The 20,886-nt window shown below is 37.9% G+C and overlaps 1 protein-coding gene across 14 annotated transcripts in view; it reads left to right on the top strand.

The window, feature by feature from the left end:
* The window catches only part of LOC306902435 (uncharacterized protein), a 66,354-nt gene that overhangs the window by 24,171 nt on the left and 21,297 nt on the right, over window positions 1-20,886 (top strand). For 6 of the 14 annotated variants that reach the window (XM_079470991.1, XM_079470990.1, XM_079470987.1 and 3 more), the window contains exon 3: window positions 15,755-15,861. The exons of the other annotated variants lie outside the window; for them this stretch is intronic. The gene's annotated coding sequence lies outside the window, so the exon portion shown is untranslated. The remainder of the gene's footprint in view (window positions 1-15,754; window positions 15,862-20,886) is intronic. 14 annotated transcript variants of the gene reach the window in all.

Here is a 20,886-nt window from a genome sequence, read left to right as displayed (position 1 = left end):
GCATTAACAAAGTCCTCGCTCATTTAAACAGACCTTTGCAACAATGCCCAACAGGGTTCCAGCAAACGGCAGCGCAGAGCAAGACAATTTTAAGTCCCAATAAAACAAGTGAAGTACCTATAAGACAAAGTCTGTGTGTTTTGAGTTTTAATAGGCTGCAATGAGACCCTCACGCTGAGAGAACTGGCAACACTGAGCCCTCTTAACAGCCCGTAAACTTTAGAGGGTGTTGATCATTATCAAGCGCTCTGTGGAGGTGTAAATAACGTGGATGTGGAGAGGAGTTGTAACCAAACATAAAATAAATGATTACTTGCGGTTTCCAAAAGTCTTACAATAAACAGTTTCTTATATTGAATCACTGGAGCGGCGTGCGGCGCGTAAAACAAAACAATTTCACAGGTGAAAAAACAATCGTCCCTCCAATTAAACAACCAAGTATTTTCTATGCCGTTTAAAAGACTACCGAGTGAACTTTAAGATGCGAGATCAAAGTTTAATCGCCTTAAGTGTTCGTACTTTTAAAATGTTGTTTTTGTGGACATCCAGTGGAATTTGTAAATCCAATGCTAACAGTGTTGAGCTCAGCTCTGGATCTTCTGGCTTTTTTGAGCGGCCGAGAGGATGTTGAAAACTTCACTGAACATCACGACTGACCTGAGCAACAACTCGGCAACTTGTATCACTTTAGAGGGCAGAGGGCACGTTTCACATCCCTGGGTTTCGTGTTTCACAGAAACGTTTACCTTCACTTTGTTCTCGGAAGGAGCTGACGGACACCAAAGACTAACGCATGATGCATGACGGTATATAAATCACTTCTTGTTTTTGTTCATTTACATATTTTTTCTATTACATTTGTGTGATGTTAATACACATAGAATCATAGATATTCATGTTCCATATAGTGTAAATATGTAATGTTTTAAGATCATTTTTCCATATGTTTGTATAGTAGTTTTCTTTCCCTCATCTGTTTAAGTGTTTCATTTTGGTTTTACAGTGTTGGTTACCATTAAGTGCAAACTTTAATGAACGTGATGATGGACTTTTGTTTTTTCAACATGACACAAGGAGATTATTTACATTCATTTCTGGTCACAGCTAATACAAAATACATTAAACATACCAAAACAAAAAACCCAAACTTATACAACCGTATACTTCTACAAGTAGCACTCAAAATCAATTTGTACCATCATCCAAAGACATCTAGAGGCAGGTGTGTCATAGCGCTCAATCCTGACAAAACAAACCCAGAGGTGAGGTAGGATCTGTTCCTGTTATACACTCTTTAACAGAGTCAAACATCGAGGAGCGGTTTATTAGGTCTGAAATGAGATGCTGAGATGTTTGTAGGGCAACTTTTTGAAAAGCGGGAGCACATGAAAGAGATAAAAGGTTTCCCTCTGCTGGTTCTCACTACTTAATAGCATACTAAAACAATCACCATCTATATAACATATAACATGTAACATATAACATATAACAAGCTGGCCAAAATCTTTTTTTTCTTTGCAACGAAACGTTTGAAAACAAATACATTTTAGTGGGATGAAAAATGTCTTCATTTGAAAAGCAAAACAAAGAACTGAGGTATCATGGAGGTTTTCTAGTCTCAGTATGTGCACTGTATTAAGTATGCAGATGTAGAAGTGATAAGGGAAAGTCCATCCTGTGTAAACAGTTAACTGGGGGGTCTCGGTATTGGGGGTAGTTATCAGTTTAACACTTCACCGGGAGTCTCAGCTGGTTCCTGTCAAGACTGTATGAGGGACCCCTATAGACCCGGTTTAATCAGGTCTCTCCAACCAGGTTTACAAAGAACTGAAATGTTCAGTTTTGTTGGCTGTATAGTAATACAGTTCGTCATCATTTATGTCATTCAAAACCTGTGTGCGACTCTTTTTGCTGTGCGACACAAAAGATATTTTGAGAAACGTCTCGGTGGTTTTGTGTCTATACATTGAAAGTCAATGAGAGCCAATGTTCGGGCACCAAAACTCTTTAAAATAGTTTTGTGTTCTGCCAAAGAAAGTCATACAAGTTGGGAATGACATGAGGGTGAGGAAAGATGGATAATTTTGAGCTGTAAAAAGCAGTAAATAAACTAATAAACCGTTTAGAATGATAAGAAACGTGATCTGGATGCTTCTTTGTAATAGCTTTGTCCTGTGGCCATTTCATTAAAAGACAATTTTCTTTGAATTTCCTTGCAAATGGTAGATTTTGTGAGAAAACCTCTAAATTATGGAGATATGTTGACTTTCGCAGCATTGTGACTGAAATTGGCAGCTCCCCAATGTGATCTTCTTTTTCTTTCTACTAGACGCAATGTTCACGTTCTGCCCCACAGACACAAAACTCTCACGTTCATTCTGCATACGGCTATATTTGTCAAGTGCATATTTAGAATTTTGCTCCATCTCCATGGACCCGGTGTAGGGGGGACAGGGGGGCTTATTGTTTGTCGTGAGGGAGCACAGCTAAGGTAGGAAAGGGTGTGGGTTGGACCTCTGAAGATGAAAGAGTTGGACGCTGGTGGTCTTGATCTTACAAATTTGAGGTCCAGACCACATAAATCTACTTGGGCAAATACGGTGTGACAAAATGGTGCCGTTAAATGGGCCGACTGATAACGGACTGTCAGTGGATATAAAAGGTAATGGAGAAATCATTTGGGGAATGCTGCGCCGAGACTCCCTCATGACTGGCGTTTGGTAAAGATCGTGGCAGGCTGAGACGGGGCGCATGACATCAGCTTTAGTTCCTCGTCGGGGTAATCGCAGATCACGGCTCGTGTTTTGTTCCTTGTTGGTGGAAACGTAGCAACCGGAGTGTCGGATTAGTTTTAACTGACAGCGGTGATTTTACAACGTTGAGTTTGCCAAAACTGGGATGCACACCACACACTTGTAACATGTTGCGTCTTAAAAGCTGACAAACACGAAGCATATGTGCATGAACGAGACACAGCAGACTTCTAAGAAAATGTTATCTTGGATGATTCCTTTTTTTAACCCTTAAGCAATTTTAATATGTCAAAAACATGTTTGACTATTTAAAGTATTTCAAAAAGTGAAATTATGAAAATAGCATACACTGTAAAAAACATACTGTATTTTCAAGTATAACATCCAAAACACTGTATTTTAACAGGTTTTTTTTAACATAATTTCAACCATCAAAACCATAAAATTACTGGAAAAGACAGCAAATTTACAAGATACACAGGGAGACCGAAATTTTACAGGAAGAAAATGCTATTTTATGGAATATAACTCTGGTGCCTCAGCTTTTTTTACGGTGTTTGTTAGTTTCTACATATTCTAAATATACAGCAAAGCAATAGAATATAAGCTAAAGAAAATAATATATTCTAAACAAGCACAGCTTTGTCTCTAAAGCTTAGGTATATTTCCTTAAATTACTTTATTAACCATTTGTTTTCCATTCCTGCAGTTTTTACTTTATCATCAGACTGACAAATACAGTCAGGTGGAAAGGGGATGACAGAGAGTTTTGACGCTGTTGTTGACACAAGCTAATATTTGTCCTGTAAACGTCATTGTCTATTTGTGGTTAGGACCCACAAACCAAACCTCAGTCGATTTGCTTTGCACTCCCTTTATCAAACAAAGAAAAATGAGACTCATTATGGAACATTAGATTTCCCCATCAGCGCTGTAATAGAGGATTGCACATTAAAAGCACATTTTTGTGATATAATCGACGAGGGGGAACTTCCTCCTGCTCAGCCAAGAACCTTCAATTGGAAGCAGGTGTTGCTGATGAGTTGCAGCTACGTTTGCCTAGCGCAGTCACGGCTGCTCTAATTCCTTCTGCAGTAAATGACGAGTCTTATCTGTAGTATGTGCTGGTCTTTGACCTGTGGGTCTGTTTTTTAGAAGCGTACTCTACGTTAGGAAAATAGTTATTTGCAGTTTTACATTATGAATAATGATTGCATTTGATTTCGATATTCATTTTAGGGCGATATTAAGGGTGTTTCTTTTAGAGTCAGTTCTGTGCGAGGCGTCTTTGAGTGACAAAATTGTTCTGTCTTGCTTAAGTGCTTTTGACACGTTTCTGTGGACGTGGAATTATCTTGAAAGTCGTTTGAAGCAAAGTGAAGAATAAATGCTGTATGGTTTCTGCTGTAACATTCATGACGTTTCAGGTCACTTGAAAATAATCTTTCATATTGTGGTGACTTTAAAATATATCTTTTTACTGACATTACTTTGGTGAGTAAAGGTATTTTTTTCTACAAATAGATTAATTGCTGAAATGTTGGACATTAAAGCTGCAATCCGTAACTTTTGCCTCTCTATCGCCATCTCTGTCTAAAACATAACATTGCAGGTTACCTAACGTACTTATTTGAAAAGTGAAATGACGTCAAACTGACTTTTCATGTGAAAAAGTACCCAACAGCTCCAAATAATTTTTTTTAAGTTAAATATTACAGCTTCAATGGTCAGTGACTCGTGTTGTCGTGTTTTGAACATTTCACAATTTAAGAAGCCGCCTTCAAAGACACACTGAAGCCTCTTCACGACAACCCACCAAAATAAAAGTCTGGTTAATTGATGAAAAATAATACACTGTAAACGCTAAAACAAAAATTCATGACCCTAATTTATTTATCTGTATGTAGCATTAATGTCCTTTGTGAGTTCCCTGCCAGTTTATTTGATGACCTACACTTCAAAGATGAGTTAAAAGTTGCAAAAGTGCAAGTGTAAAATTGAACCTGATGCATTACTTTTCAATTATATGGTGTTTCGAGTATGTACACAACATCTAAAGAAACCCTCTTCTTTCATATGTGATCATTTTGTGTCCCCCAGTAGTGTTTTGTCTACAGATGTTTACTTTCGTGTTTTTAGGGGTTGTTGGTCGGTTAACTGATGTTGGCTGGTTTCCAAAACTCTGGCAGCCATTTTGACTGTAATGGCACCTATAAGCATTATTAAAGTGTCAGACTCTCAACACCCGGCGTTTTTGAGCAAACACTCAAAACATGATCCACTCTTAGTCAGACGGCTGGAGAACAAGAGGAGGGATTTACGTCTGATTGAGGCTGCCCTATAGATGGATGCCAGATGTAGATGCAACTGTATAACTTTCGCTCTTCATGTAATCCCAATCGTTAAGATAAAAAAGCCGCCATTGAATTGAATTGTTAGTGTTTGGTTAGAATGTCTTATTACATGATGAACAATAGCATTTTTTTAAATAGTTATGTTCTCAGTCTAGTTGCATTTGTTGTAAAAATACAATATTTATATACTTTAAAATGTTTCGTCTTAAATATTGTAGAGAACTAAATATGTTATTAGAAAAAATATGTACTGTAGCTTGGCTGTGGTAAATTGCTTTTGTCTTAGAAAACAGTTTCAAGTACAGAATTTTCATGGCTTCAGTCCTGTTTCTACTTGTCCTTTTAGACTGACCAATTGTCTTCTTAAGAATCGCAACCCGTTCCAACGTGTTTAATATTTAAGAGGATGTCGTTTTTAAACAAGCTATTGTCCTTCATCTTGTCCACATCATCATTCACTTGACCCCAAAGTCTCTCTAACTAAATTAATTTCAAATTTTTTCTTCGCCATTGTTAGCGTGCATTCCTCTGGTCCGTTCTTTTCAATTTTCCTGCACGTCTTGGATGCGGTTTGATGAACAGGCGCTGGCGAGGGTTTTTCCTGTCACCCCTCCCCACGCTCTCTCTCTCTGTTTCTCAGTAAGAGGGGATGCGAGGCCGTTAGGTGATGAGTCTGGGCTGTTAGCGCTGGAGCGTTTTTCAAGCACGAGAGGGTCATGTGGCCAAACCATTGTCCGGCGCCGTCCTCTGCGACCCCGCATCCCAGGCCTTGGGGTCAGACTTCAGGGCTCGTGTTCCTCTGAATGCAGGAACAGATGGTGAAGTGGCTGCTTCATTGGAAAGCAACAAAGCAAGGCCAACAAGAGCGAAACAAGAGGCTCACCAGGACATCTTACAGACACCATACTTCCTGTCGGTGCTTTTAAATTACGTCAGCGTAAACGCTGAAGATATTTGAACCCTAAGCGAATCTAAATCAAGTTCTCTTATCGGTTGTAGTATATTATTATTGCTCTGTTTGATTGGACAAACCTTTGTCACTTACATAATCTTTTTAATCCGATCTCATGTGAAACATCATTGGGAAATGATATATTTGTATCTGATTGAGCATTTTTGGCTACTGATTTTCCATTTTATGAGCCCCTTGGTGACATTCTCTACCTAAAAACTTTACGTCGCTTGGATAAAGGTTGGCCCTTAAGGAGATCTAGTGGTTGGCATGCTTGAACTTTCTGAGGTTAACTGCCATCCATCAAGGCAAGTATGCGTCTCTCATTGATTTTCCAAGGGATATGCAACGGTGAACATGAGTTATACGTCCTCTGAGTCTTGACCCATAAGCAGTTTCTACTTAAAATGGGCATTGGAAGGTTCAGACATCAAGACTTTTGGGCATGTAGTCGCTATGGCAGATAACTTGGTGCTCTGGTATTGAGGATAACTAATCCACACAGAAAGAGTTGTTTATAGATGGGAAGCATTGGGAATTATTGCTAATTTTTCCCTCCATCCAAGGCCAGATTAGTTCTCTTTCCCTGGAGTGTGTAACTGTGACTGATAAAAATTGTACTAAATTTAGCTGCTGATGGTGACCTTGGCATTTAGGTTAATGTTTCCATGATACTGTACGTTACTTTGGTGATGCTCTTGTCAAAAGGGATCTTTGCAAAGTTTTTTGACTGACCACATTGTGTTTATCATGGTAAAGATATGAAACCATATTTTGTTATATTTTGAACAAGGGTGTTTTACTGTATATAGGCAAATTTACCAATAGGATATCTTTAACAGATCTGAGATTAAATGGCGAACAGACGGTCTCATTTTAACAACGTTAACAAACGTTTCGGCGCATGCGCACTTTTGTAATCCCAACTTAACTTCCGGTACACATTAAATAAAATGAACAAACAACAAAATTCAACAAATCATTTATTTAATACAATTATTATACAGTAAATTAATAATAAAATGTAATATTAACATAAATTAAATATAGATAGGTATACTATTAGACACTAGCCAAACACAAACCGCAAGTTAACTTGGGGTCAGGCGTGTGCGCGTCCTATGAAGCGGTCCATATTCATGCAAAATTGTTAATTCTGTCATCAGTGTTCATCAAGTTGTTTAAACATAAAAGTCTTTGTTTGTGTTCAACGGAACAGAAACTTTTTATAAGTATGTGGGTTTTGGGACACCATTTACTAACTAAATAATATTAAATGGTGACCCAGATTTGTTTCGTTACAAACATCATTACAAATGTCTTTCTTTCTAGCATATACTGTTATAAACATTCATGTTTTACCTCTATAACCAGATTGAAGTTTTGTAATTTTGTAATTTTGGAAAACACATTTGTGCCAGATTCAGATGTCGCTAGATCAGCACAAGAAGCGCTAGCATGGGAACAGTTCTTTTGATATTGACCCACAGAAGGACCCCAAAGTTTAAGGGCGCCATTTGTGACAGAACCATTGATGGCTAAAGGTGAATGACACATTCAGCCTCAGACATGGGTGAGCGGCTCTGAGCCCGAGGTGAATTCTCCGTTTGTTGTGTGTCTCAGCCTGAGTCAACAGTGTGCGGGTGGGTTAGCCATCTGCTGACAGATAAACTCACCGGCGTGGAGAAAGAGGTGATGGAGGTAGAGTGACCACCGACCCCATCCCCCTGTCATCCAGACTTTCATCATTAAATTCCCGACCCGCTGTCTCACGACAAGTGTCGTTAAACCTGCAGGAATGCTCCCGCTGAGATGATGACAGGGAATAAAACAGAAGAGAAGGGGGTGGAGAGGAAATGGAGGGAATCAACACTGTCTTTGCAGGAAAACCAGGTCAAACCTGGTAGCTGGTTTTAGTAGGGATGGATAGTGCAATGTGGTAATCGGTCTCAGGATTGAAAGATCAACTGGAGGTTTTTCGGCAGATGAAACGACAACGTTGATCCTGATCAATATATGTGATGGGGCTTGGAGACCACCATGCACTCCCAAAGCCTTTGTAAACTCTTCACAGCAGCTGCCTCCGAAATGGAGTGGCTTTTGTGCTCAGGTAAATGTTTGTTTTTTCACACCGACAAACACATTCGAGGGCTTGCGATTTGCCTTAACTTTTCCCTGACCCCTGTCAAGTCGGCTTTAACCGTCATCTCACGAGGTGAAGGGTCTCATAGCTGTTGTATTGGGATCTTTAAAAGAACCAACTCGAGATCTTTCAAAGTTTTAAAGTCATTCAAGAACCACTTACGGAGCGCAACGGGGGTCACAGGGTCGCCCGAAACGGTTTGTTGTGTTTGCTGATAAATGGATCATAACTTAACATGAGCATAATTTTTCGAAGGTATCTGCAGTCAGACAGACGATTAAACCAGCTGAGAATAAACACTCCAAACTCATCTGGAGCTCAGATAACACATCATCTTAATGACTTCCTACCAGACACGTTTTACTGCCTCGAACAAGAAAAATACTCTCAGGTAGTACTGATGTGTTGGTACAGCGGGTCTGGTGTGCTGATTGAAATATAGACTCTTGGGGCGCACGCGCGTCCCTCCACCTGGTTTCACTGTTGTTTATTTACTCTTCCTCTTAATGAGTTTTTTGATTCATAACCCCTAGGTAATGATCATTTCGGGGGCAAATATTTACACACGAGGCCGCAGTGCACCCATAACCGATGTGTTGGGAAGAACATGTGCTTGTGTTAAACCAGTGCTCGAGGTACAGCGCAGGCCAACTGCTACTGGAAATTATACAGTAAACCGTTTCCTGAACACGTTTGTTTTGAGATGTCGGTTTAATGTGTTTGCTTTAGATGTGTATGTACATGCATAAAACGACGCAGATTTGCAAATGTTGATATTTTGTACGACGTTTAAAAGCTGGATTAAGATGCGCTTAAGTGCTATTTATGGGATTTGAATGCCGGTTTGATGTTTATAATCGATTTACATTTTCTCTGCCATGTGCTGTACATGTGTTTTCTGGGTTGTAGTTTGATAACATACAGTTTAGTTTTTATTTTCATCGACATTAACTTAGACATACAAGGCATATTGTTTACCCTCGTGTCATGTTTGGGCTTGTGGGGCATGTTTTTAACGTTTACTAAAAATTACTTCATATTTTTTTAGTTGTTTAAATATATATATATATATATTTAAAGTTATCCATATTTTTTGCAAAAAACGAAAAGCACCTTTTTCATAAATATAACATTGTCAACTATGCTGTCTATATTGCGCGTGATTAGGATGAATGAAATCTTAATATAAAGTTTACCTCAAGTATCTTACACAAATATTTGTATGGCTGCCTTACTTTAAATGCATTTGAATAAATAATGCTGTGGGTTTGAATATTGAGTGACAAAAACATGAACACTATACACAAAGGTATAAAACGTAAAATACAGATGAAGTTAAATGGAGGTGACAGACAGCAAGAGACAAGAGTTGATGTTATTGGTACAGATGTTTTTATTTTGAAAAATTTCGTCACTAATGTTAATATTTGTTTATATCTCCTCTTTTTTTTCTGAGGAAATATACAGACACGGAAAAAAAAGAAAGACCAATGCAAATTTTTATTTAATCAGCATTTCTAAATGTGTTGTGCCAATTTCAGTTCACTGTCTGTTAGATCATAAGGGCATCCAACAACATTTACATTCAGTCATTTAGCAGACGCTTTTATTCAAAGCGACTTACAAAGAGTTCGGGGAGCAATAAGCCACATGTCATTTGCAATATTTGAGGTCTGAAAAAACACCTTTCCTTGCTTGCATATTCACGTGAAACGCACCACAGTTCGAAAGCAACCGGACCTTGGTGCGCACCTGGCAGCTTTCACAATAGGGATTTTTCATGCGAACCGTGCCCCATTCCGAACTAAACTTCAAGTGTGAAAGCCAACTTAAATGGTAACTCTACCTGAACACATACCTCTATAAATAGCAACTTCAGAAAAACTGAAAATAACTTGAAAGTCGTCCCTTCATTTTGTCTGTGGCTGTATGTTCAGTGTGTACTAAATGTTCCCACTTTAACTTGTCATCATTTAGAAAATACTATAGCTAATATCGTTGTATTCGTGCAGAAATGCACAATCGCTTTTAGTGTGAAATATGGGTAAGAATCTAGCTGATGTTCATTTTATACGAACGTAAAAAATGCAGGCTGTCTATCTTGGTTTACTCAATCTATGGTTATCTGTGCTACAGAATCAATAATAAACAGTGATGTACTCCAACAATAGACAGAGCCGCTATCAGACGGGGATTATCTCAGATCTCTGTTTTCTATCTGGCGCCACTAATCTCAACCATCTACACATACTGTCAGTTTTCTGTTGAGAGACGGATGGTTTGATTCCTCAAGCTAGTTCTAGTAGTTATTTCATACAAAAAAAAAACTTTGCAATGTGTTAGCAGACCTAATCTTGAAGTAGATGTACTAATCTTCCGTTTTATCTCATGGTTACCTCAAGACACAATTGCCTCTGTGTCGATGTAAAAGTAAAACATCCCAGAACACCCTAGTTACCACTTAGCAACTATCTTCTGGAAATGTAAAAAAGAATAGTTGACTCTTTAAGGTAAACTGTGAAACTTGTGTTTAAACAGCCATGGATTTTTCCTTACATTTCCAAATACACATCAAATCCTAGAAACGGTTAACCGTTACACGATCACATCTATGATTACTTTCAGGGTTGTGACATATGAACAGCTGCCCGGCACATGAATTCAACACACAATTCACAAACGGCAGCCAAATGAATCACAACTGGCTTGTAGTCTGTGTTGTTTGGCTTTGATGGATCTTACTACATTTCCCGTATCTGGAAACTTCAAATCTCTGCTGTATATGAGAGCAGTCGTGTAATCCATATGCATAGATGCTCATTGACTTTTCCAAGGGGAATAAATACTCATTCCTTTGAGCATATATTGAGGAGACGTCCAAACACTAAAATATAATTAAATGCAATAAATCAAAATGCTTAATATGTCAGGTGTAGAAATGAACGTTTAGTCTTTTTGTTAGAACACTCAGGGTTACCTCATATTTTTTGCTCTGGGATGTGCGTTCGCTGGACTGGGCTGGAAAAACAGTTGGGCGAGGTATGATGTACAGTCTGTATTGTACTGTACAATTGTTGTCCGATTTTATTAGCGTTTTGACCAGTGCTTTGTTGCTAAATTCAGTCTTTCTTTATTCAAGGAGACAGAAGCTGTATTTGAATTACTAGAAAATAGCTGCCTGGGAGTGTTGCCAAGATGACCACTAAGTGAACTGACTTGCCTGAAAGGGATTTTGGGGACACAGACTGCTAAAAACAAGAATACATTGGACATTTGCACAAACTCAAGTTTAGAACCAATTTAAGAAGTTTGTCAGGTGTGTGTGCGTGTTACTGGTTGTTTTCCTACACATTAACTCTTCTGCATGCAGTGACCTCTGAACTTTAGGTTTATATTGGTGTTGTAAATCTCTAAGCCTGTTTCTGTCAGTTCTTGAATGATAAATCAATTCAGTGAAGGCACTCAACGTGATACTTCCTCGGAAACAGATTCGTGAGATTAACAGGTCAAAACCAACTGACCAGTTAATAATTTTGACCTGTGTCTTTTTATTTTTTTCATATACAGCCGACCATTCCAAATTTTAATTTAATCAGCATTTCTAGATGTTTTGTGCAAAATCAAACCCCAGGAGTGACACAAAGTCATCCAACAGCAATGTGATAGACTAAAAGATTAAAAAGACTGTGATAAAGATTAGCTTATTACATACATTTCTTTAATCTTTCTATGTACATATTACTTAAAAGTGAATATGAACTTGTATTTGAGAGCAAAGAGCAGGAATACAGAGCATGTTTTCTGTGATTTGGACCTGTTTCTTTTATTTTCTGCAAGTAAATCCTAATACTATCAATATTTTTATTTCATTTAGGAGAAATATTGTTAGTAGTTGACAGAATGAAACAAAAACTTTGGCCTAAACACGTACTGTAAAATCCAAAAAGTATTGTCAAATGAAAACCATGATACGTGTTTATGCATTTTGATGGCCAAATTATCTAAACTTTATTTTTGGCATTTGACTTTCAATTGTATCGACAATCGCATAAAAACTGCATATGCATCCACAAATGCAAAATCATATAATTCTCTCTCTTTAGCCTTGCTTTCTTTCGCAAGAACCACTTTAAAGAGGAAGTGTTGCTTTGGGACTTCTGAAACTAAATTCCCTAAACCTCTGACTTCTGAAGACAATAGTCGGATTCAGAGGCTCCCGCCTTAATGTTGGATTTGGAGTCCTCCATGTGCATCAGAAGAAAGGTTCGCCTTCTCCTTTTCATCCTGTGTATTTATTCCCTACACAAACGTAAGGGCGACGTTTAAGGGTCCATTCCGACCGCTGGCGTGTTCTTCAGGAGAACTTCCAGAGGTCTCCTCCTGAGACCGGCATTGAACTGTGAAGTGTGAAAGCGCATTCAGACAGAGTTGTTCTCTTCGCACTATTCACACATCTCCATTAACATGATTTTAAAGAGAAAGAGGTCGAAGGTCAAATTCAACGACCATTCTTTGGACCAAGTGCCCCCTTTTCTATTTTTTACAGCTTTTGTGTGTAATAAATGGTTATTTCTTCCTGCACACACATTGAGAGATGTTTCAGATTATTATTTAAATGTCACTAACACATTTGATTGATATCGGCTAGCTACACCACATTAGCGTAACATGTTACAGATTTCCTCAGGGCCGGCTACAAGATGGCGTCCATTAATCTAACTTGTTTCTCTTTGTCCCACACACGAGACCCTCGGCACACCTACACTTAGAAAATGATCCGCAAAAATAGAACTGTAGAAAAAAAACACCACATCTGCTGAACTAATTGAGTGGATTATAACTTCCTCTCATAAAAATACTCTTACAACTACAGAGGATTATGGGTAAAATTGAGTAACCATGCACTGATAATTTGGGCTGTTAAGTAGCTAATGTTCCGTGTAATGATCTAATGTTACATTTTAGCAGTCTTAATTTTTGTATTAAGTCTGAAAATAACTGAAATCATGTAATTGTATGGATTTCTTTCCCCTGAGGTCTGAAATATTGTATAAAATGCAATAAAACAACTGAACATCTCAGTATGCAAATGCTGAATAAATATGACCATAATATTATGCAATGAAAATAAATTTTGCTGCCTAAATATTGTAAGTACAAACATATTGGTTTTACAAGTCATTTCAACTTACCGTTAAAAACTTCATGTGTCTTTACTTCAACTCATTAAAATGAAGCTTGTTAAACTTGTTTTTAAACGTTACATAAAATAAACCACTTATCAAATTGAAAAATATTTAACTTTTAAAGCAGTCTGCTTGTACTTAATATCTTGAAACCCCCCCAAAAAAATTCCGGCAGCTTTTTCACATAAAATGACCTGGTTTTTCACATTTGTTTTTAAATCTACAACCCTTTTCTGTCATTGGATATTTTATTACTGCATTTAAAAAATACCTGGAAAATCCGTAAAAAACATTCGATTTTTTCGTTGACCATGGAAATTTTAAACTAACTTTTTTACATGAACATTTGTACAAAATCGAAACTTTGAGAGCAACTTTGTTTCTCTCTGCTGTAGGTTTGTATGAAAAACAAATCAAACGTCGAACTACATGTTCGCTTATACTAGTTTCATTAAGTTTACTGTTGTAAATGATGACTGAAATCAAAAATATTTTGTGTGAATTATCTCTTTAAGGCAGGTCAAACTTTTCTAGCTCAGCCTTAGATCTGCGTTTCTTCGCTGACAGACTAAAACTATAATTGATGGGTGCGATCACGACGTGTCACCCTGCGTGTGTACGCACGTGTAGCGTTTGTCCAAACGGGGTATATCCAACCATCTAGCCTTCCACAAAAGCCTCTTAGCCTGAGCTACAACTGCTCTTCTAGGGTCAATCTCTGGCCCTCGGGGCAGCGAGCTGTTTATCGAGGGCTCAGCTGCCGAATGGGCTGTTTACAGGCGACTTCAACCTTTCATCGACTCTTGTGCTTGTCTTGGATTTGTCATGTGGTGGACGGCAGCAGGTTGTGAGAGTTAGAATTTATCTGCTCTGTTTATGTGAAAGTGTACGTGAAGACATGTGAATGTGTTCCTGAATCCTCAATCACTCCAGATTACAACAGGGTGAAGACATCATGAGCGTGTAATGATGACAAAGCATTGAGATTGTGACACATTTTGAGGTGGATCGGAGTGCGTTCCTTTGGGAATAGCATTAGTTATGGCTTATATGTTAAAATTAGTATTTTCCCCTCATTTTCATGATCTGATTCTCAAAGTTTTACAGATTGAAACTGTCAGTGTGGCACCTCCAGTGTTTCTAATCAAAATCTATTAAATACAGTGACAAGCTGTCACCACAATGGTTAATGGACCGATCAACCGTCAGAGATCTGATCACTTTTTGGCAGAGACTGTGAATATGTAATGAATATATTTCCTCCTCACGGTGAAATCCAAGTCATATTTTCACAGCTGGTTGAATAATAACCCTGAGTGTTTCGTTCATTACACAAAAACTTTTCTATTAATGCTCAATTATGTAAAGGACCTCTGCTCTCCTCTTGTGCAACAGAGGGAGAGGTGCATTTTTACCAGAGTTTAACACAAAGATAATAAACAGAACTGAAAACAAAATCGAAGACTCGTGCTAAAAGGGTAGTTCACTTAAACATATCAATTCTTCCATAATTTACACACCATCCCATGTGTACTATCGGCCTAGGACTTGCTTTCATTAGCTAAATACAGCTGAAGAAAGTTTTTTCTAGATATTAAATATCTGTTAATATTACTATTTTGAGCTTATTTAGCAAAACTAAAAGCAAAACGTACATGCAGGCGCTAATTTGTCAAAGTAAAAAAATATGGCTATACCTTTTAAATATCGATATCATCGCTGTCCTGCTGTAACCTTGGATGTCCAGATTCAAAGTTTTTCAGGAATATGGAGATTGTTTTAAATGATTGAACGCCATGTTGTCAACACTGATAAGCACTTTTTAATACTTTTTATTGGTTAGATATACAAACCTAGTGAGGTTGACTAATAATAATGATTTATGACAAAAAATAGAAATCATAAAATATGGAGATACAGGGTTTCAAAGGGACAGCATCGATGTTGATTCTTGGAGAGATTATTTATTATTTAGTTTTATGTTCCAAGTGTAAAATACATAAAAATAATTTGTGCTGCACCTCGTAACTTGTCCATTTTTAAATGGTCCATGAATATTTCATTTTATTCAGGCGTAAAAAACTCTACGTCTATAGACGTTACGACTGAAGATGAATTTGAGCATGAAGCAGATCTTAACCTTCACACTGTGAACTGCATAAACCAATACACAAAACATTCTAGTCTCAGTAATCGTATGCTCCTTTAGCGGCTTTCAGCTCTCTGCAGGCGTCTTTGCCCTGCCACTCTATCCTTCCATCTGATCTATAACCATACTTTGTTGCTTTAAGCATACGTCACTGCCAACGTTTTTAAAAAGTGCAGTTCCAGGCATGTTGTTTCTGACCTGTTTCTTTGGTTTATAGGGCTGGCATGGTTCTGCTCGTTGAGCTCAGACTGTCATCTCCTCCCTGGGTGGTGCTAAAGGTCCAGAAGGTCCAGTGTGTTTGCTCTGAAGACTTGAAGGCCAGAGGCATGTGTAACATGTCAAAGCTAATCTATGTATACACTTTGAGCTTCGATTTATTTGTATGGGCAATGGATAACTTGACTATCCTTTGATTATATAAAATGACTGGTCTATCAAAGATTGCTCTTTTAGGCTCAACCAATGGAATGAGTTTGGGGCGGGACTATCCGTTTGTGTGCTCAATGCCATTCTTATTTGCATGTGGCGATGCTCTTGGTGCTGAAATAATACATTAATTTAAAAGAAATTCTGTATGAAGTCAATGCAAGATGTTGTGGATGGTTTCCTTGGCATTTCTGTGATTAGTGTTCTGGATCATTGTTATGTGGTTTCTAAGGCATTTGATTGGTTGCTAAGCGGTTAAATACATTTTCTGATTGGTTTGCTACATGGGTAATCATTAGAGCCAATCTAAAAAGCACATCACAGAGGCTGCGTCCGAAATCACATACTTCCATACTATATAGTAGGTGAAAATGAGTATGAGTTATGAATAGTATGTCCGAAACCTCAGTATGCAAATAACAATGGGCGAGAATTACCCGGATGGTCTACTTACTACTTCCACCGAGATTCATGAGTGTGGATCGGATGGACACTTATCTATCCCATGATGCCATGGAAGCTGAGCAACGGTCAAATATCAAAAGTAAATCAAATAAATATAGTGGAAATCGTCCGTTTTTAATGTAAGTGCCAATAAATGAATTTTTGGTGACCAAATCATGTTTTTTTATCAATGCTCACTTGTAGGTTGTTGTTAATACGTCATAGGTCAAAGAGCATACAGGTCACATGACCCAAACATGGCGCACGCAGTATGTACACCCTTTCATACTATATAAAACACCCGTTTCAGCGGCCGGTAGGAAGGGACTCATTCAAATTAAGTTCGTACTGTCACAGTATGCGATTTCGGACACAGCCGTGTCTATAGTTTGATCCTTGAATTTGAACATTGAATTCTTCACTTCAGTGTTTGTATTCAGTGTCTGCCGGTCTGTATTTGGTTATCAGTCTGGTTAGCGGGTAGTAATATAATCATTTATTTTATGTTATATTAATATTGTATTGTAAATTAATCGTATTAAATTAAACTAAAACAACTCCACGGTAATTGATTCTTTGCGGACGTCTACTGGGAGTTATGTTTTGGCCGCAAAATGTCACTGAAATGATTTACTAAAAATAATTACAAAATTGAACAAAAATCAGTTCAACTTTCACAGTAACCCAAAAAATAAACAAATAAAGAAAATAACAAAAGGACATTATTATAATAATTATTATAAAAACATAATTAATAAAATGTGGTTAAAATGATCACAAAAGCTAAAAATATGTAGAAAGTAATAATATAAAATGAAAAGCTAATTCTAAATGTAATTAAAACTACACTAAAACAAAAAACTTTTTGTTTTAAATGGGATTACTTGATTTATTTTAAATGATTGTCTACAAGGTAATCTACAAGGTAATCCTCAAAATTCTTGTACTTTCTATGGTCAAAGTTTACATTATAGGTTCCTGATTTATAGCACCAATGGAGATCGGAACCACCAACATCCGCCAGCATTAAATCTGCCATTACAGATCTTTGGTCATTGAGCAATTGAGAGATGTTGAGAGGAACAGTCAGAGAGAGTTTAAAAAGGCCAAAGCTCTAATCTTCTGAGACAGGACGTGTGTCGCAGGCTTCCGTAGCTCAGGCTTAACTTTATAGTTGTTTATTGTTGCCCATAAACTCCTGATGATCTTTGGGCATGTGCATTCCTCATAAAATGTCATTTAGATCCCTTAGGAATGCGTTGAGCCGGTCAGCGTGTGCTCTGAAGGTAAAAAGACACCTTTTTAGTAAGAGGGCTTTACAACCCCCCACCCTCATCACAGAAAACGAGACTTTAAGCTGTCTTGCTGTCTTGGATTCCATTCCTGTTTATCCTGTGACGTACGTGTCAGACTCCATTGATCCTGAATGTGGAGAGGCACCGTTTGTGCGCGCATGTGTGATTGAAGAAAATGCAGAACGTGGCGCCGATTGTTTATTCACACGCATTGTTGCGCTGCTTTGTGAGCCGGTCTGGTTTTGCTTGACAGCCGCCGGTCGGGCATCAGAGGCCGAGTTTGGCTTTCCCACATGAATGTTTGTTTGTGTAAACGCAGTGGCGCGGTCTCAGGCGAGCTTTAAATGCGAACCAATTAATCTCTGCTTTCGATTCATTCGGCAACATGAAAAACATTCAGAGGCATCGAACTGTGAAACATAGGGACAGTTGTGGCCCGTCCAACTTTCTCACTAGATTTGAGGGCATAAAAAATGCAGAGGAAATTGTTATTGCTCAAAGCTTGCTTTCTTTTATAGAATAGTTGTTTAGTTTAGTTGTATCCGTTGTATTAATTTAGCGATGTTTTTTCTAATAATCTTTAGAAATAAAGACACATGAGACAATAGAGCTAATTGTGTTGAACACAGCATGGTAAAATTAATGTTAACAACCCGATCTTAAGGGAATTTGTAACTATTTTAGCAGGTGGCTAATTTGTATGACTTCCTACGATCTGGATCGAGCGAAAATGTACAATTATTAGAAAAAAGCAATATTGAACCCCTTCCCTAGCCCCATCCCTAAACCTAACGTCACTGGGCTAATGTGAATCGTACGAATATGATTTTACAAATTTGCCATCTCATAAAATGGTTAAACCTAACACCACCGGCGCTAATGTGAAACGTACGAATAATATTGCACAAATTCTTACAAATTTGCCATCTCATAAAATAGATAAACCTAACGCCACTGGCGCTAATGTGAATTGCACTAAAACATACGAATAATATTGTACAAATTCTTACAAATTAGCCATCTCATAAAATGGTTAAACCTAACACCACCGGCGCTAATGTGAAACGTACGAATAAGATTGCACAAATTCTAACAAATTTACCATCTCATAAAATAGTTAAACCTAACATCAATGGCGCTAATGTGAATCATACTAAAACGTACGAATAAGATTGTACGAAAGTAGCAATCTCGTAAAATAGTTAGTGGTACTATAGTACTACGGTTATAAGAGATTGTTTTGATATGAATATGAATGTTGATATGATTGGTTTGTACTGAATCAGAATTTTTATACTTTTATTTGCAAACCTAATCACTTAAGATTTGATTAAGATCTTCTAAGTTCTAATATACAGTAGATGCACAGTACTTTTTCCCTTAGCCGAGAGAGAAATCTGAGACTTAGAAAGCATCTCTTTGCTCTCTGTTTGCTTTCATTGCTAATAGAGAAAATGAAGACGTCTCATTCTGTGAGAATCTCCGCATTCCTACACGAGAAGACGTATTCACTTCAGACGTGTTTATATTATGTAGTTAGACGTCCAGCACTTTCTACACGGTTCTGTTTTTCGTAGTTTTGAGTTTAACGTCTGCGACAGTCATTTTTCCTCATCGCAGGAATGAAAAACAGGGAGTATTTCATCAGTAGGAGCTTAATGGAGATGTTATCGTGATCATACGGCCGATACCGCACGGGGAGGGAGTATGTCTGTGTGTTTTTTAGAATGAAACCCTCATTCATCAATCTTCAGGGTCATATTGGTACAGTTTTTGATGTTGGGCATCAGATATAAACAGTAATTAGGGGCCGGTTTTGTTTTTTGTTTGACTGTTCCAGGAGGGTCCACGCTGGAAAAATCACATTCTTCAGCTCAAGTAATTGAGATATACAAGTACTGCTGCCCATTTTTGTTTTTGGTTCATGTAACATTGAGTGACAGTTTTCTCCCGGTCTGGGCAAAATGTCTAACCTGCGAAGACGACCAGACTTACTACGGTCCCAGAGCTCTCGGGGAACATTTGACTTTGCAGCCATGATCTTTGAGTTCCTGAATTGTCATGGGTTTGAAATTTCTCATGTTTATAGTTCAATCATTGTTCATGCTGAGCATGGAGCAATATGTGGCTCACCCAGAGAGGTTTTCAAGAGGCTTTTCATAATCATGAAATCTTTCAAATTGATGTTCTGAGCGAGATCCCATGGGCTGTCAATCAAATCTAATGACCCTGCCCATTAGAAGTCATCCTGAGATATGGTATGGAGCGCTGCAGACATCATGAAATCATCGCCACTTAAACATAAGAGATTTGTGCTGTTGGGATTATAAGGTGTTCATAAAAAGAGTTCAAAATATTTTATAAATAATATAAAGCGCTGCTGTGGATTGAATTGTTTTTTATCATCACTTCAACCAAATTTTATTTGGTTTTGCGCACATGCTGACAGCTACAACAATATTCAAGAATGCAGTTTTTTTATTGACTGAAATTCAATCTCACCTTTACGTTTGACAGGGAAAGATAACATTTAAAACATTTCCAATTTTTTGCGTCATAGTCTCAAACATTGTAGCACCTATTTTCACGACTGTGCCAAGTGCAATGGATTGTGGATAACAAGAGAGTAGACAGATGGTTTCCATATTCATGTGAACATTTTGTAAAAGAAGAGACGTTAAATATAGTGGCTGATGAGCCGGTTTATCTCGTTGGAAATGCAATGCATTGCGGGATACATATTCACTGCTGTATTGCAGCAGAATTGTTAAAGGACCAGAAGGTCGAATTTCCATTAGCCTCCCAAAATACAGGGTTTGATGCCCCATCCTCACCGTCCACTGGTCGTTTTTAAGATCACATCATAATTCCTCTATACAGTGCTCTCAGTGTCTGACATCGCGGTTGGGCGTGTTATTTAGTGGCTCTATCCCAGAACTTCTGTCACACATTTGGTGATTTAAAGCTTGGTGGAGTTTGCCTTTGTGATTTACAGGCGTGCAAACTTCACACATCTGTTAGTGCACACTTACTTCAAATGACTAATGAACTTTGATGAATCCTCCCCAGCGTGGGAAGGAAGTATTTCATTTTCTCTTTAAGGGCAAACACTGATACAGACTAGTTTGTATAGATTAGACGTGTTTATCTTGAAGCATGGAGCATGCATCGTATAAATGCGACT

This window comes from Barbatula barbatula, assembly GCF_947034865.1.
Source record: "Barbatula barbatula genome assembly, chromosome: 13".
Classification (NCBI taxonomy): Eukaryota; Metazoa; Chordata; class Actinopteri; order Cypriniformes; family Nemacheilidae; genus Barbatula; species Barbatula barbatula.
Note: the sequence above shows the minus strand (reverse complement) of the source record. Positions and strands in the feature narration are given on the sequence as shown.